Source organism: Megascapheus bottae, chromosome 15 (assembly GCF_031878675.1).
Source record: "Megascapheus bottae isolate mThoBot1 chromosome 15, mThoBot2.hap1, whole genome shotgun sequence".
Classification (NCBI taxonomy): Eukaryota; Metazoa; Chordata; class Mammalia; order Rodentia; family Geomyidae; genus Megascapheus; species Megascapheus bottae.
Genome location: NC_143523.1, coordinates 3640110 through 3658038, shown reverse-complemented (window position 1 = coordinate 3658038; position 17929 = coordinate 3640110). Strand labels below are relative to the sequence as shown.

Genomic DNA, 17929 nt, shown 5'->3' with positions numbered 1-17929 from the left:
TAAGAAAATGATCACACACACACACACCCCTCCCCTCTGACAAGAACTCACCCAGCTTTCTTGTCACCACTGTTTTGAGAACTCCCAGGCTCCCCGCCTTGGGTGAGGATCTTCTCTGGGGAAAGCCTTGGCCATTGCAACTGAGAAGATGGAGTTTGCTGTCCCCGACTGCCTCTTCCACTGTGAGCAGGCTCGCCGAGGCCCCGGGCTCAGGGCTCGCTCCTGGGTGTCTGCTGCCTCACCTTCAGATGTGAGCTCCAGTCAGCACCATTGTGTGTCACAGAAGCTCTTTGCTCTGGAGAGTATGGCCTCACCCGGCCTTCAAGAAATGGTGTGTTGTCCTCACACCTCTCCACCTCGGAAAACCTGAGTTCTTTCTAGAAAGCTTAGCGGTGGTTTCCTAAAGAGGTGTGGGTGTGGAGGCTGCTTGTAAATAAAAGCGTTGCTGGAAACTTGACATACTCAAAGCTGTTGCTGGATGCACGTGGTACTGAGTTTACGGAGGGCCGTATATATGCCTAGGCCAGACTGGGAACTGTTCTTTGGTGCCAGCTCCCCGGGGCCTCAGTGCTGTGTGCCTGGCAGTGAATTCGTTGCTGGGGCCATGGATTCAAGTAGGAGGCAGCACCTAGACCCTCCCAGCTGGACCTTCCTCCATTGTCTCCAAAACTAATGTTGTCCTTGTAATAAGCCCCAAGGAAGTTCTGCCTGTTTTTCAGGGGAGCTGAGCAGGCTCCAGGACTTCTGCAAAGTTAGTGACCCTGGTTATGAGCCCTTGGTCCTGATCTGCCAGTCCTAACTCCCTCCTCCCTCCCCCTCCCCCCGCCACATAATTGGCAGATTCAAGCTGGCCATTCGCTGAAGACTTGTGATTCTAACCTAGTTGATCGATGACCAGCGATTTCTTGTAGTGCTTATTGTAATTCTTGGAGGAAGCATCGCATTTGAACGCAGGGTTTTATACTGGCTAGGAAGGTGTTCTACCACTGGAGCTGCTTCCCCAATTCCTTCAAAAGATGTCATTCATGCCAGAAGCCTGCAACCCTCACTATCTATACGGGAGACTTGAGAAACAGAGATTGTGATTCAAAGCTAGCCAGGCCAGAAAAGTCAGTGAGATTCTTTTTTCTTTTTCTTTTCCCACCAGTCTGGGGTGTGAGCTCAGGGCCTGAGCACTGTCCTTGGCTTTTCTCAAGGCTAGAGCTCTACCACTTGCACCACAGTACCATTCCCAGCATTTTTCTATGTATGTGGCACCGAGGAATTGAACCCAGGTCTTTGTGCATGCTAGGCAAGCACTCTACCACTAGGCCAAACTCCCGGACCAAGATTCTATCTACAAATAAGTGCAATAGCAGGACTGGAGGCGTGGCTCAAATGGTAAACCCCAGACAAACATGGCCTGGCAAACGGAACAAGTAAGAGGTCCTGAGGTCAGAACTTGGCACTAAAAACATCGATTCCTGGTGCAGGAGGCCAGCAGGAGAGCATGATGCATGGTGAGGGCTGAGATTAAAGACCTGCATCTCTATCCTTGCCCCATGGCAGATTCCATTCTCCTGGAAACCTAAAGGATCTGGCCAATGCGAAGAATGTGGAGGTACAAAAGCCTGTGTGCTGCTTCAGGATTTGATTACAGTCTGAAACATGTCGCTAACATATCTATTTGCACAAGGATGCCTTCGGAGATCTCTGCACCCCCACAGCAAAGGACGGGTACCCCCATGAATTGTTGGACAAAAATCCCTCTTCTGTACCCAGTTCGATTCATTTGTCTCTGGATTGTTGGAAATCAGCTGATTCGAATCTATGCACTTGCCCAGATCAAGCCAAGAGCGGCCTCTGTAATAGGAATCCAAAGCACTGTATGTGAGAAGTGGTGTAATTACCGCAGCCGCAGGCCCCTGGCAGAGGTCGAGAGAGGCCGTGGTTGATCGGAACGTTAATAACTATGCAGGGTAACTGGGAGACTTCCTAGCTCTTCTTTTTAAAATAAACTGCCTATAAGGCGTGTGGGTGTGGGTGCCTGTGTACGTGTGTTTGGGGGCTACCTGTGTGCTAGCTTTGTGGTTTCTGAGCTAGACATATCAATGAAGACATTATCTCATGCCTATTAATCCCAGCTATTAGTAAGATTTCAGTTGGAGGCCAGCTTGGCAAAATTTATAAAAACCCCATCTCAACAAACAGGCCATTCATGGCAATTTCTGTGTGACATACAAGCTACTCCAGAGCTATAGGTAGGAAGATGCTGATCCTAGGCCAAGCTCAGGCAAAAAGCAGGAGACACTATCTGAAAAATAAAGTTAACATCAAAAGGAGCCCGAGACATGGCTCAAGTTTAGAGAACCTGCCCAGCGAATGCAATGCCCTGAATTCAAACCCCCAATGTGAAATAAAACATGAATACGATGCACAACTAGGTGAGATCTTTCCATTTGTTAAAGCAGAAAAGAAAAGCTTTCAGTCCCCATAGTGTAGGGTGGCAGCAGGTCTGTGAATGACGGCTGTAAAGGTCCAGTGGCCTGCCATAGTGGGCTGCCTAGGTCCTCTAGTATAAAGTTCCTGTCAAAAACGGAAAGGAAGGCCTAGCCTGATGCTGGTGACTCACCTGTAATTCCAGTTCCTCAGGAGGCTGAGATCTGAGGGTCACGGTTCAAAGCCAGCCTAGGTCAGAGAGTCCATGAGACTACAACGAACCACCAGAAAACCAGAAGTGGAGCTGTGGTAGAGTGCTAGCCACGAGCAAATAAAACTTAGAAACAGGTTCCAAGCCCCACATTCAAGCCCCACAACTGACAAAAGAAAAGGGAAAGGAAAGGTCTCTAAAGAGGAGGTGTTGGGGGGAACCAGCAGAGCCTTCTTTCCCCGGGCAGGGAAAGGGTGGGGCTCTTGGGGCCTAATCCTGGAACACACACTTAAAATGAATTACTCCCTTCAATGGTAATGCTGTTCGAATTGGCGCTGTTCAGGGGTGTGTATAAGAAGCCACTATTATTTTTTTGTACTAGGAACTGAAATCAGGGCTCACCCATGAGACCCCCACACCCCCACCAGTCCCTTGCTTTCCACGTATTTTCCAGTTAGAGATCCTCCACTAACTTTTCCCTGTCCTCATTGTCCCTCTGCCTCCTAGGTAGCTGGGATGACAAATGGCACCACTGCTCCTGGCCCTTAGCTAGTTCCTTCTTCATACTTCTTTGTGCTACACATGAGGAGTGTGTAAATTGCTGGATCAGTGTCCACGCTATGGTAAACTGGTTGGGCCTGGAAAAGGAGGAGGGAGCGTTATTCCCAGGAGCACAGACACAGCCAGGAATGCTCATGTCATTTCTCCAACCCCTCCAGGGCCCTGAAGATCCCAAGGTGCTCTCTGCTGGAGAGAAACCCAGGGTGACCTGATCAGATCTTGGGTGAAGAACGGGAGGAACCAGAGCAAGTCCCCAGCCCCCTCCCTCGGGCGGTGTTAGGAATGCCTCCTGCAACCAACCCGAGACAGTCCCTCCACCTCTCCATGTATTTGAATTGCAACATTTTGGTGGCATGGTTTCCCACTCGTTGCGTGTGGCTCATTCCCTGGCTTTCCAGTCAAGAATGGCACCCACATTGTTTCCTCCTCAGAGGGAGGTCACCTTGGGATCTCTACTATTCTCTGGTGTCAGGCACCCAGTGCATGCTGGGTTTCATGCACTGGATGAGAATTCCACATGACAGTCTCTTCAGAAAGGACAAGACAGGCCCCCTCCTGGTCACTGCAGAGACGCAGCCTGGTGGGTCAGTGGGCGGGAGCTAGCTCTGCAGGTGAAAGGGCTGAGGGAGGTGAAGCTCAGTGCTCACCGGGGTGCCAGCTCTGCTGGGGAAGAGCTTTGATGCCCCATCTGGAAAGCAGCCCAAGCTGAGGTGCACATGTGCAGGTGAGACCTCTGCTGTAGGACAGACTGCAGGGAGGACTTCCGGGCTCCTTGCTGGTTGCATGCAGGACCCGAGTCTACATAACTCATCTAACAAGGATGGACCCTGGCCAGCCTGAGGGGCTCCAAGCTCCTAGCTCTCAAGATAGACAGCTCATTCTTTACTTCTGCCCAAGTGGGGCACCACCTGTATCTAAGAAGCCCTGTCTCCAAAGGTGGGGTGCGCCTGTTTCCAGGCACCAGCATCCCCCCCCCCCATGCCTCCGTATTGCCGCTGCCTGTCCATGAGCCTGGACTGGTGCTAAATGCAGGTACACTTCCTAGGAGGGAGAGACAGAGCCAGCACCCAGTCCCCCCAAGAAACTGTGAGCACCCTCTGCTCAGTGGGCCTTCTCCCCTGCATCCCTGGGTCTCCTGCACCCAGCAAGAGCTTGGGAGCTAGAGGAGGAAAGAGTTTCCTTCATCAGCCCTTGCAGAGCACAGCGAGGGCCTGGGCAGGGAGCAGAGGTGGGAATGGGTTCCAGGGAGGTTCTCAGAACTCAAGAAAGGAGCAGGAGCTGAGGGTGTGCAGAAAGGGCAGACAGGAAAGAGGGGAAGGGTCTGCTCGCCAGGGGAGGGAGGCGGCTCTGAGGTCAAGGTCATCATCACAAAATAGTCCTTTCCAACATGAAACCAGAACTTCAGATGAAACGTTCCTTCTGACAGAGCCTCTGCCTGCGCCTTCCTTGCCCTGGCTTCCTGGACAGCTGCCAGCTGGCAGTCGTGGGGACAGTACGGAATGTCCACTTAGTACTGTGACTCAGTGTGGGCGTCCCAGGGGTCACAGATTCTGCACAGGGAGGTGTGGGCTACAAGCAGAGTCAGGCAGGCCTGAATCAAGGTAGCCCACTTGGATACTAAGCAAGCCAGCTCCCCTGGGCACATCGTCTGCTTTCCCAGAGAGGCATCTAGATTGTGTGTGTGTGAAATGGTACAATTTAACAATGTAGACAAGTGGGTATTTAACAATCCTTCCTGACAAATGAGCTAAATAGGATCTATTTCCTGGTCAACAGCAATGTCCAACAGCAATTGCTGGTGTGGTCTTTATTATCTAGTTACTGAAATAATCATGTCCTCGCCCTTCTAGAAACAGCTGCCTCCTCCATCTTGACAGAACTACGAGTCAAGCCCCATCGGCGCTCTGGAAGCTTCTGTCACCCTGGTAAGTGGACACAGACCCAGGACCTGCACCAGGTGGCTTTCAGGGTGGGAAAGAGACTGGGGCTGGGCTGTCTAGCTCTCATCCTGGGCCTCATGCAGAGCCCATATAGTTGCCGTGGGGAAAGGCAAGGCAAACAGGCAAAACATAAATACTTCTGTACAGGGCTGGGTGTCTTTTTATAACGTCTCTCAGGGGAAAAAAAATAGGTCAGCATCACCAGAGATGCAGGCCGAGGCTCCTGACGAGCTTTCAGAGCTCCCTAGCTGTGCCCGGAGGCTCGAGACCACGTGTCAGAGTAGAGAGCACGAGGAGACGCGAGGACAGAGATGCGAAGTCCGTGGAGATATTTTAAGCCAAGAGAGGCGTGGCGTCATGCTCCACCTGGCAGCAATCAGAGCCACAAAACTACCAGGATGGAAGAATACCGAGCAAATTAGGAGGTCAGATGAGCAGAGGCAGGGGAGGGAGTGGAAGGGGAAAGGAGCTGGGCCACAGACAGGCTAAAGGATTTCTTTTTAATTTTAGAATGAGTTTTTTCTTTAAGTTGTATGGCATTCTTGATTTAAAAGCAAATGTGTGCCATGTTCTCATCTTCAGAGCAAAGAGCCATATCATATAGCGTGTCCATCCTCAGGTGAGGATACTTTCTAATGTATGCATACAGTGGAATATGATTCAGTCATAAAAAGGAAAGATATTCCCGCCCAGACCTTCTACAGAATGAACCAGGATGCGTACATCTCGTGAGGAAATAAGCTGCAGTACAAAGACAAAGGTGGTAGTCACATTCAGTTGTGTATTTGGGGTCAAGGACTGGAGAAGGGGATGTAGGGAAGTTCGTGTTTAATGGAAGCTTGGATGATGAAGATCAGAGGGGCATCCAGCCAGGATGCAAAGCCACGTGAATGTTCATGCCATGAACCACACACCCCAAACAGGCTAAAATAGTCACTTGACTTTACCCGACTGTGACCACCGTTTGTAGAAAGCAATTCAAGAGCAGAGACTTGGAGGTCATGTCTGGGGTCTGAAAGACCATGATGGATTATTTCTCTGAGCTTAACGACATTCAGGCTCATCCTTGCCCAGTTTGGAGCCCACAGACCCTGGTACCTGAGTGACTATGGTCTGGCAGGAACCTTGAGGGCTTTTTCATAATTTTGTCCTTTCCTTCCTGACTCAGGCAGGAGCTAGCATGTCCTGTCCTAATGAAAACAGGACTTTCAACTCGGGAGAGGGCAGTTAAAACATTCCCCGCATGTGTAAAGCTTTCAACATTAGTCTTTTTCTGAGTACTAGAGGGGTGTGACTCCATCTCTGAAATTCAAGACTGCATTGATGCAAAGTCTGCCTTAAGTCTCTGTAAAGAATCCTAACAATATCTCTCTCTCTCTCTCTCTCTCTCTCTCTCTCTCTCTCTCTCTCTCTCTCTCTCTCTCTCTCTCTCTCTCTCTCTCTCTCTCTCTCCTTGCTTATGATCTCTTCATAGCTGTTTCTCACTTGCCTGAGGGCTTTGGGGATTTTCGATGCTGCCATAGATTCCTGCAGTGTCAGGGTACATGTTGGAACTTTTCTGGCTCTTCCCACCCAGAAGGGAGGAGGTGGTATGGCCCAGTGTCCATTGGCAAGCCTCGGAGTTTCTTATTGGAGGAAGCTCAGCACAGGATCCTCCCTTTGTGGGAGGTCACTGCTAGGCCCCACCCACCAAGCCCCTGACTTCAGGAAGTTCTGCTGCCTGAACAGGGCTTAGGCCCACTGGACAGCAGGTTCCTGATTTCATCCTCTGGACAAATGGAAGTGGAAGAGTAAAGCCTCATTCTGTGGGTGGGTAGCATTCAGCGGGGGAGATTTTGTCTGTCTTCCTGAGACTCCATTTCAAGTCTCCCAGCCCTTTCATTTACCAGGGCCAGAACCATTCTAGAAGCCTGTTTCTCAGAAGTTCGGTGACGTCTGCGCTGACACATTCACCTACATCCTACATTTCCTCTCCTCAGATCCTCAGAGCTCCTTTCTCCAACCATTAGGAAAACCACTGTGGCATTGCCCTACCAAAGACCCATCTTCCCCACTCTCGATGTCTGTTACAAGTCTGCTTGTCTCTATAAAATCCTTTGGGTTCACAGTCTTACCTTGACTTTGGACACATTTTCACAGCACTTAAGCACATACTTCTCTATGCCCGGCCATCCTGCCTCTATTACAGGCAATCTCCTCTCTCAGGACCACACCATCAGCAGTCAGGGATTCCAGAGCATCGCTTGTTGTGCTCTTTTATTAAAAGGTCTGGGTCTGAGCATGCATGCCTTACTTTCACAGTTCGGTGTGCAAGCAAAATGGCATTTTTCTGAGTCTATACAATTTGCAAATCCCTGGAATATGGGTGACTAAAGGGCTGATGGGGTATGAGGAGACTCATCAGTGAGCAGGGCCCCATTACGAAGGATGTTTCATGCTCTAAAGTTGGGATTTCTGGGAGAAGATGGAGAGCCCCTGAGGGAGAGTGCTAAGGATGAATGACTCAGATATGTCTCAGAAGAACAGATTGAGAAGGACAGGCTGAGAAGACCAACAGAGTCAAGATGCCCACCGAAGGGCTTCTCTTGGCTCCGGTTTTGAACAGCTTTAAATTCACAGCAAAACTCAGTGGAAGCTAGAGGCATGTGTGAAGAGATAGCTCTGCAGACACACAGACATGTATGTGCATGCACATGTGCACACACACACACACACAGAGTCTCCTCAGCTACCAATACCATGTAATGGGAAGTGTGTTCGTTAGAGCCAGTGAACTGGTACTTTCGTGGTTCCAAGTTTACATTAATACTCACTCTTAGCCAAGCACCAGGGGCTCATGCCTGTAATCCTAGATACTTAAGAGGCTGAGATCGGAGGATTGTGGGTCAAAGCTAGACTCGGCAGGAAATTCTGTGAGATGTTTATTTGCAATAAACTACACCCCCCAAAGCCAGACGTGACACCGTAGCTCAAGTGGTAGGGCACTCAGCTTGAGAAAAAGAATCTCAGGGACAGCACCCAGGTCCAGAGTTCAAGCCCCAGGACTGGCAAAAAAAAAATTCACTCTTGGTGTGATGTAGTAGATTCCATTAGTTTGTGTTCGTCATGTATCCATCATTATAGAATAAAAAACTGCCAAATGCTTTTACTGCCGTAAAACTTCCCTGTGCTCTAGCTCTTCATTTCTCCCTCCCTTTCCCTTCTTCCAGCCCTCATAGTGTGTCTTTTCCATAGCAGCCTTTCCAGTGAGGCTTTATGTGGTCAGCACGAGGCGTTTCAGTTTCCTCCATGTCTTTTCATGATTTGGTAGCTTGTTTCTTCCTTGGTATGCTATAATATTCCACAGTCTAGATGTGTCACTATTTATTTTACTTATTCTCCAAATATTTTGTGTCCACGTTTTGGCAGTTATGAATAAAGTAGGGTACGTATCTTATTTGTGCATTTTGGGGTAGATGCAGTTATCACCTCATTGGAATAAATACCAAGAAAAATAATTGTTTGGATCATAGAATATGAATGTGTGTTGTTTTGTAGTAAACTGACCAACTGTTTTTCAGAGTAGTTGGACCTGTGTGCATTCAAACAATGAAAGAGAGAATTCTGCTCCATCTACATCTTATTTTACTTTACAGTTCCCTAATGGCAGATGATGATAAAAGAAAAGCACCTTTCACATACTTATTTTCCTTCTGTATATCTTCTTTGTTGAAGCATCTGTCTGTTTGGATCTTTACCAGTTTTTTAATCTGGCTGTTTATTTTCTTATGTTGTTCTAAGACTTCTTTGTACATTATTGATAGCAGTCATTTCTGAGATGTTTCTTTTGCAAATAGTTTCTCTTTCTTGTTCTCTCACTGTCTCTACTGTCTTTCTCAGGAAAGAAGTTCATGATTTTAATGAAGTCCAGCTTCTGAATTGTTTCTTTTGTGGATTGCGACTTTGATACTGTACCTAAAAAGTTAGTGTTATACTCAAGGTTATCTTAACATTCTTTCTTCTGTGTTCTCTCCTTGAGTTGATGCATTCAGCATTCAGATCTGTGATCCATTTTGTGTTAAATGATTTGTGAAGGGTATAAGGTTTGTGTCTAAACTCATTTTCTTCCTAGTACATTTCCATTTGTTCTAGTTTATGTTGAAGATTCTATTTCTGCCATTTTATTGTGTTTGCATTTTCTTATTAGAGATAGTTGACAATATATATGTGGATCTGTTTCTGGGCTTTCCCTTTGCGTCTCTGCTTCCTGCCTCAATCCTGTATCTTTTTAGAAAGTCTTAAGTGTTACCCTCTGATGGGTTCTGGTTCTCTCCTTCAATATTGTGTTAGTAGGTCTAGATTTTTTAAGTATTTTTGTTTTAAATGTCAGTGTCTTTTATTTATGTTTTAAACTTCAGTATCTTTGTAAAAATTTATTGTTATTAGTAAGGTGATGTACAGAGGGGTTATAGTTACGTAAGTCAAGTAAAGAGTACATTTGTTTTGGGACGTGTCACTCTCTACCTCACACACACTCTCCCAGTTTTCCCATGTCCACAACTACAACAAAGTTATCTGCTGAGCACCACTGCTGTATTTGTTTATCTGTTGTCCCTCCATTTCTGTGGTCCTCCTTATCATCCAAAGACATCTAAACAAATAAGACAAAAAGGAAAGAAAAGAAAATAGCAATAGCAATAATGAGAAAAACCTCTTGTTTCCATTTCCCCCAGTTCATTTCAATAGATAATTTGCATGATCAGAGGCACACAGACATTATGCCTTTGTGTTCTCCTCTTAAGAATGCTCTCCTTTGCTTTCACTGTATGTGAATATCTACAACCTTATATAATTTATATCCCAGTATATTTTAGATCTAGTCCCCACATATGAGAAAAAAAAAACATGTGCTGTTTGTCTCTCTGAGCTTGGTTTGCCTCACTTAGCATGATTTTTTTCTAGGTCTATCCATTTCCCTACAAATTATACAGTATTATTCCTTTCTTTCTGGATTTTTTGTCTCTCTCTCTGAACTTTAGAATCATTTTATTGATAGTCATGAAATCCCTTGCTTCCGATTTTGGTTGGGATTTCATTAAATCTATAGATCAAATTGGAAGATCTTGCCAGTACTGAATTTTCCCTGTCCATGAACATGGGATATATCTCCATTTTTCAAGGTCTCAATTTCTTCCATCAGAGTATTCTGACAGATCTTATACTTACTTTGTATAGTTTTATTTAAGTGTTAGCATTACTAATATACAGTATTATGTGTTTTAATGACAAATTTTACTCATTTGTTTTGCTACATAGAAAATGGTTGACTTGTTCTATAAGCTTTGTATCCTGCAACCCTGAAATAATCACTTGCACTACATTTTTAAAAATGTTTAATGTAGATGGTCATGTCAGCTTATTTTTCATCAATCCTTTTATTTCTTTTTTGTTGTTAGTTGGTTGCTTTAGTTAGGACTGCAACATAAAATCAAGGAACGCTGACATTCTTGCCTTGTTCCTGATCTTCACGAACAAATGTTTTCTAAGCATTAAGTATGATCTGAGGTATAGGTATTTTGTAAATGTCATGATCAGTTTGAGGAAATTTTCCTCTATTCCCTATTTGTGGAGAGTTTTTGTCATGACTGGTTTGATATCTTGTTACATGCACATTCTGGGTCCATTCATGAGATCATGTAAATTTTTTTTTTTTTTTGCCAACCCTGTGCTTGAGCTCAGGGCCTGAGCACTGTCCTTGTACTTTCTCCAGGCCTGAGCTCTACCACTTAAGCCTTAGCACCACTTCTGGCTTTTTTCTGTGTATGTGGTACCAAGGAATTGAACCCAGGTCTTTGTGCATGCTAGGCAAGCACTCTACTACTAGGTCAAACTCCTGGCCCAAGATCATGTAAGTTTTGATCATGTGATCATCGATTTAAAAAGGTTGAGCTTGTAAGAAACTACTTGGTTGTGTTATAGAGTTCTTTTTGTACACTGTTGATCTGTCCTTTGGTGTTTTGCTGAGGAGTCTGTGTCTGCAATCCTGAGAGATGCCAGTTCGTAATTTTCTTTCCCTGTAATGTTCTGGTCTGCTGGGAACTGCTGGTCTCGTAAACTGAGTTATGAAGTTTGCTCCCTGCCACTATCTTTTGCAAAAGCCCATAGAGAATGAGTATAATTTTTCTTCTAACACTTCATATCTTGTTGGTGACCTGTCTGTACTTGCTGCTTTCTGTTTTAGAATGTTGCTAATTATTGATTCAAATACATACAATTCTATTGAAATGATCTGTTCTCTATATTTCACAAAACAGAACTATGGGTTGGGGCCTGGTGGGGTTGAGAAGGATGCGGAGGGGTTCTTAGAAAGCTGCTCATGGCTTCATTGGTTCACACCTCCATGTGTGTTCTCATGCATCTGAGACTGCCTTATAAAGACAGATACACCTTGCCCTTGATTGTGCTTTTCCTTGGTTATTTCTTTTTAAAGTATAATTTCATATCCCCAAGCCTTCATGCTCCATTACTTTATAACTCTTAATCATTATTGAAATGGTTGGCCGAGGGTGATCTTCTTGAATTTGCAAAGGAAATCATTATCAGACAAATTAGAAGCGTGCATCCGTTGCTGAGATAACACTGTTTAGAGAGACGCCCTTTGTGAGCGGTTCAGGACACAGCTGTAGTCAGACCTCCCTGCGAATCCTGGCTTAGCCACTTGCTAGCAGGTAGCTCTTTAACTTCCCTTTCTCATTCATAAATGCAAATAGTAGCAGCATTCTTCTGGGCTTACTTTGAGGGTACTGGAGGCCATACTGTGAAGGTTCCAGTGCAATACTTGGTTCAGAGGGAAACATGGAGATTCTGCTTGAAGCCACAGCAGCGGTTATAAGGACTTGAGCCAGCGTCTCTCCTGTGGAGAGCGCCTTCTCCTTAGCCAGGCGGTGAAGAGAGAGATGGGCAGAGGCAGGCCACCAGGAGACTGGTTCTTCCATCACGGACCCATCAGATGGCTTCTGGGGACTTGAGGCCCATCACTAAGTGGCCAGAGAGTGGCCTCAGAAAGGGACATTGAAGGGCAAGGGATCTTCCTGCCTGCCCACTTCAGGGTCCACCCAGCACTTCCCACTGTAGACAGGGAAGGTGGAGTTTGCCCCCTACAGGGGCTCAGCACCCAGATTTCTTCTTGTCCCTTGAAAGGCCCAAGGACGCTTCTTCTGATCCTGGGCCTCTCAGTTACACCTCTGCCCCATCTCCTGGGTCTGCACTGCTGTCAGCACGCACATACTCCAACAGCCTCCTCCATGTTTACGCTCTGCCCCATAGCTCCATCTCACCTGGGACTGGAGCTCTTAGACTCTCCCCACTCCCATTGTTTAAGAGTGCTCGGAGAGAGCTGAGGTCAGCCTCAGGTCTCAGGATACAAGTAACTTTGCCATCCCCTGACCTGGCTTTAATGTAGGAGTGCTTGGCTCTGCCGGTCCAGACTGGGAGGCTTTTTACCCAGAGATAAGTGGTAGGCAGTGGGCACCACGTGGCTGTCAGGGCATTCAGACTACTCGAAAGCTTTAGCTTATCCCCGCAGAGCTGCGAGCTCCTGTGGGTTCCCCCCGCCCCCGCCCCCGCCATGCTCAGGATGTATGTGGCCTTCTCTGGGGCACAGAGTACTTATTTCAGCTCACACAAGTGAGACCCAGCAGACATTCAGTAGAATCCCCCAGCTGCAGACCAATTCTTCCCTGCCCTTGTTGGTGACAGCAGCCCCTGTTGGGGCTGGGGCTGCTGGAGGTGAGGCGGAACAGAGCGGGCTTGTTGGGAGCTATTTGGAAGGCAGCCTGCGTGGAGAATGGAAAATGCGTCTTTACAGGATTCTGTGGTCCGGGGAGGGCCGTGGGGGGGAGGAGGGCAGCTGGCCTTCCCCTCTAGCAGATACCTCTTATTGCCCGTGGGCAAGAGGCCAGTGTCCCCTCGGGGGCTCCAGGCACAGGGTCTGGGGAGATGGAACAGGACGGATTGACTGTCTTTTGCAGTCACGTGTGACTCTGTCCTGTCCCCGTATCATGTCTGTCTCTCTAAGCTGTCACTATATTTGACAGCCATATACAACTTGAGCATCCCTGAATATTCCAAATCTTACATGCTCTAAATCTGTGGGAATTAAACTAAGAAGCTCGCACTTACTTGGACAAATGCTAGCAGTATTCCCAGTCCTACAACAGAATCATACCTGGAGCAATCTGGCCTGTGGTCCTCCTATTTGTGCTTCCTGCTGTAGCTGGGTTAACAGATATGCCCTACCTTGCCACACTTCATATGGTGAGACCAGGTCTTCTGAGCAGTCTTTCCCAGGCTGGCCTTGATCGATGATCCTCCTGCATTACTTATTACAGATATGAGCCACTGGGCCTGGCTCAAAATCTGAAACATTTGAGTATAGACATGATTCCATACTAGACCTCACATGATAAACCAGTCAGAACACAGGCATGCTATCCTATTGTGCAAAATTATCTCCAGACTGAGGTCTTAGGTAAATATGAGACCTAAGTGAATTTTTTGCTTACACGTGGCTACCAGCCCTAAGATGCCCGACTGTGTGTATGTAAATACTATCTACACATAGGTGTATGTAGATACTGTGCGTATGTGAATACTGTGTACATGCAGATACTGTATGTATGCGGATACCGTGTGTTTGCACGTCGTATGTGATATGCGTGGGGTGAAAGGTGAAGCACTTCCAGTCCACGCTCTGAGGGTGGAGGATGCTCAGCCTATCGTTGTTTGGATCATAACGTATTTATTATTCTCCTCTCCGGCAAGAGTGCAGACAGCACTGGGAAGAATCCAGGCTGTCTGGAGGGTACTGGAAGGGCCAGGCACCCGGCGGGTTGGTGGCAGACATGAGTGAATGGGGGAAAAGGTAAGGTCATGAGCGTGCATTGCTGGGTACCTGGCATAGAGCAATGACCCCTGAGGTGTTGTTCTGAAAGTAGGAAAGACTCACTTTTCCACTCTGAATTACTGGCTTGTTTCAGTTTAATTGACTAATAAACCCTTGCTCTGTTGTTTTTTAAGCTCTAGATGATAAGGAAATAGGGATACTTCAGTTCCTCCTCTGGGTTGAGGCTGAGAGGTCAAAGGGAGGTCAGCCCCTTGGCAGTGGGCAGCCAGTGGGCCGCAGAGAAAGAGTGTAGCCATCTGTGCCCGGGGCCCCTGCCCCGCCCTGATGGAGGGGAGCCCGAGTTCTGCACTCACGCCTGAAGGCAGCTGGCACACAGGGGATGCCCTGCAGGTGCTGTGCCAGACCAGTGGCTGCTTCCTTTAGGCAATAAGGTTGACCAGGCCGAAGGTCAAGTCCTGTGCTCCTGGTGACTCCTCTAAAGGACAGCAACAGCCATAGCTACTCCACTGACAAGAGATGGCAGTCCCCAGGGAGGCAGGAAGGACAGGGCAGGGCAGATGGCGTGTGCCCTGGTGCTATGAGGTCCAGAGGCAGCAGGGTGAACACCTCCACCTTGTGGGCCTCCAGTGGAGGCAGTATGCCTGGAGGAGGGGTGGTGGAGCCCATCACCCTCATCCCCAAAGGTGTGGTGGTGTCTGAAAGTGGGTGGCATGGGTGGAGTAGGATGTGATTTAGCAGCCTGTGGGGTGGCGCAGCCTCAGGTCCTCAGAGCTGGCACATAGTAGATGCTCAGAAATGCCTTTAAAACCAGACACCTTGTCTTGCTGTGCTTCGGCAAGGAATGTGTTGTTGTCCTTAGCTAGGAGGCAGCGTGTCCGTGTGTGTGCATATGCACATGTGCACATGTGGGTGCACGCATGCTCACACGGGTGTGGAAACACTGGGCTCCAGCGGTCTGGCCAGTGGTTTTCCAGGTCTGGTAGCTATGCAGCTCATGCCTGGTAGACAGAGTCCACCTGGCAGAGCTGGCGGGGTAGAGCTCCTGGGATAGGAGGAGACCGCCTCTCCCTCAGGAAGGGATCCAAAGTTGAGCCCCTCGCGGGCTCCCCCATCCCTGGAAAGCGCCCCCACACCCTCGGGCTGCACCTCCCGCTGAAATGGCACCGAGTGACAGAGCTCCAATGCTTTTCCTCCTGCCTCCTCAGAGCTCTCTGAGAACTTACCCCTGACCTCTGACTGCCCGTCCACGGGAGGTTTCCTCCGCGCGCACCATTATCACTGTGAGTAGACCTGAACTTCCACGACAATAGTTTTATAATTATCAAGTGTCAGGGACTAGATGCTGACTCCCTTAATTTTGTCATCCTAAATGTCACAAGAACGGCAAGGATCTTTAAAAGACAAAAGAAATGCTTCAATTAGTCATTCCCATGGTAACCAGCGGAGCTCGATCTCTTTCCTCTCTTTCTGTGGCTATTTTCAGTGCTTAAATTGATTTGCAGCCCTGTGGAAATGCAGGCGGGGGAGCCTGCGCTGCCCGCCCCCCCCGCCCCCCCCCCCCCCGCCCCGCCAGAGCTTGGGCTTTTCTTCTGGTAGGAGGCCTGTCCCCGCACTTCCTTTCCTGGTGTGGGCAGAAGGAGGTGAGAGCCAGCTCCTCATCTCAAGTGTTCATTTCCTCCCATTAGGAAGAAGGAATACTGTTTTTCTGTATTCCTTACGTAGTTTATATGAAAAACAAAGCCATATGAGTGATTTCAGTGTTAATTCTTTATACAGTGTGTATAGAATGTGGGGGTGGGTGGGGGTGGAGGGGTGTACAGACATTTGCAGGAAGGGTGAGAGCCCTCCCAGAGCAGTGGGGGGTCTGAGGCTGTGGCCCCAAGTCTGTCTCTGGTGAGAGCATGAGACCTTCACAGGCCCCGCATCCTTGCAGTCTCTGCCCTTTCCCTGAAACAGGACACCACCCTGGCACCTGGGAAGTTGTCTCCCTAGCTTTCACCATGTGAGCCCTGCGCCTCCCTCACTTCTAGACTTCTTTGAAGCTCCCTGGGGCACCATCAGCCATCAGGTAGCCCCCAGCTGAGTGGGCTCACAGCCCCCATGCTTGTTTTACGAGGGGACGGACGGATGGACAAATGGATGGATGGAGTGAGTGGAGCCACCCGCCCCACTGACCTTCACCGAGAAATGACCGTGGCTCAACGAGGTCAGACTTGGCGTCTTAGGTTGGCAGATTTCTCCCTCCAGGACCCACTTCAATGTAAGCCAGCATCCGCTTCCATCTGCTGGGCTCTGCGGCCCTCGGGCTACCCGTTCTGTTAGGAACTGCCGGCAACTGCCCATCACTTATCTCTTAAAGTGGGTCAAGAAACAGAAGGAAAGCTAAGGCCATAGGAAACCCCTACGTGTTGACCAATAACACGGCCAAAACACACAAGAGAAAAGTTTGTTGGAGAAGGTGGTGGTTGTGATAAAAGTTGGATGGCCTGGGCTACATGGGCCACAGATCCAGGGAAGCGCCTGGAACTCATTCCCTTTGCATTCCACATAGCCCTGAGTCCCCCAGGTAGCCAGGGAGCCAGATCCGGTGGCAGGTCCGACTGGGATGGGACAGTTTCCCTGCTCAAACAGAAATGGGCTTGGACAAAGCAAGAAGAGTCAGTCACCTTTCTCGGCACTCAAGGTCATCATGGACTTACTCTCATTTTGAAGATGGAAGCTGCAATACAGAAAGGTGAGGTATGCTTTTCCAGGCTCCTATGCTGGCACATGGAGGGCAGAGGCCTTGTGTGTCTGCCCCAGCTCCACAGTCCTGGCTCACGCCACCGACCTTGACCACGATGGACCCATCCAGCAGAACTCTCAAGGTCATCCCAAGAACCCAGACCTTATAACGACAAGAGCATATGAGACACTGGATTTCTTTTGAAAAGACAATCAGAAAATGATTTCGAGATCCAGTTCATACCAAATGGTAAAAAGGGTTTATCTACAGGAAATATGGCTTTTGGTGGCAGACACAGGGCAAAGACAGAGTCGTGTGTCCTCCTCAATGAATGAATGGTCAGCTGCTGCCCAACAGGGGTGACAGCAAAGGTAGATGATCCAAGCAGTATCTTGGCTATCCATATTTGAACACTGAGTTTTAAGATAAATTAAAAAAAAAAAAAAAAAAAAACAACAGGGCCGGGAGTTTGGCCTAGTGGTAGAGTGCTTGCCCAGCATGCACGAAGACCCAGGTTCGATTCCTTGGAACCACATACTTAGAAAAAGCCGGAAGTGGTGCGAAGGCTCAAGTGGTAGAGCTCTATCCTTGAGAAAAATCCAAGGACAGTGTTCAGGCACTGAGCTTAAGCCCAGGACTGGCAAAAAAAAAAACCAATTTCCCAGTGCTACCAAACCAGACCAAGCCAGACAAGATGTCATTTTAGGAGACAGTCACCATGTCCAGAGAAGGTATAGCCATCAGAGCACAGTTGCTTCCCTGCTCCCAGTCTGCTCAGACAAAATGCATCATATCCTTCTATCCTGTGCATCCCACGTGCCACCCCTCCTGTCACCCCCATCTTCCAGCACACGGCATGAAGCCACCTCGGTCCTGCAAGCTGTTACCTTGTGTCTCCACCCGGAGGGGTTTAAGACATCCGAGGAAGGAGAAAGTCCCAGCTGAGAAGCTTCGAGATCAGCGATCAGGTGGATTGGGGGCTGGATGCTTCCACTGCCATGCTAACCAGCTAGGCTGCTGGCTTCTTTCACTTCTGACTTTCTAGCCCATGAGGTCATAATAAAAATAGCTATGTTTCCAATAACATTAAATTTGAAAAGAAAATCAAAGTCTATGGAACAACCTTGCATGAGCTGACATTCAACAAATGCTGGCTCCTTTTCCCTGGAGATTAGAGATTGCAGTTGTGC

General features: G+C 48.2%; 1 protein-coding gene across 1 annotated transcript in view; it reads left to right on the top strand.

The window, feature by feature from the left end:
• Ptpre (protein tyrosine phosphatase receptor type E) overlaps nt 1-17929 on the top strand; it is a 112737-nt gene that overhangs the window by 22142 nt on the left and 72666 nt on the right. Inside the window, exon 2 of the mRNA XM_090345606.1 lies at nt 5041-5115. The gene's annotated coding sequence lies outside the window, so the exon portion shown is untranslated. The remainder of the gene's footprint in view (nt 1-5040; nt 5116-17929) is intronic.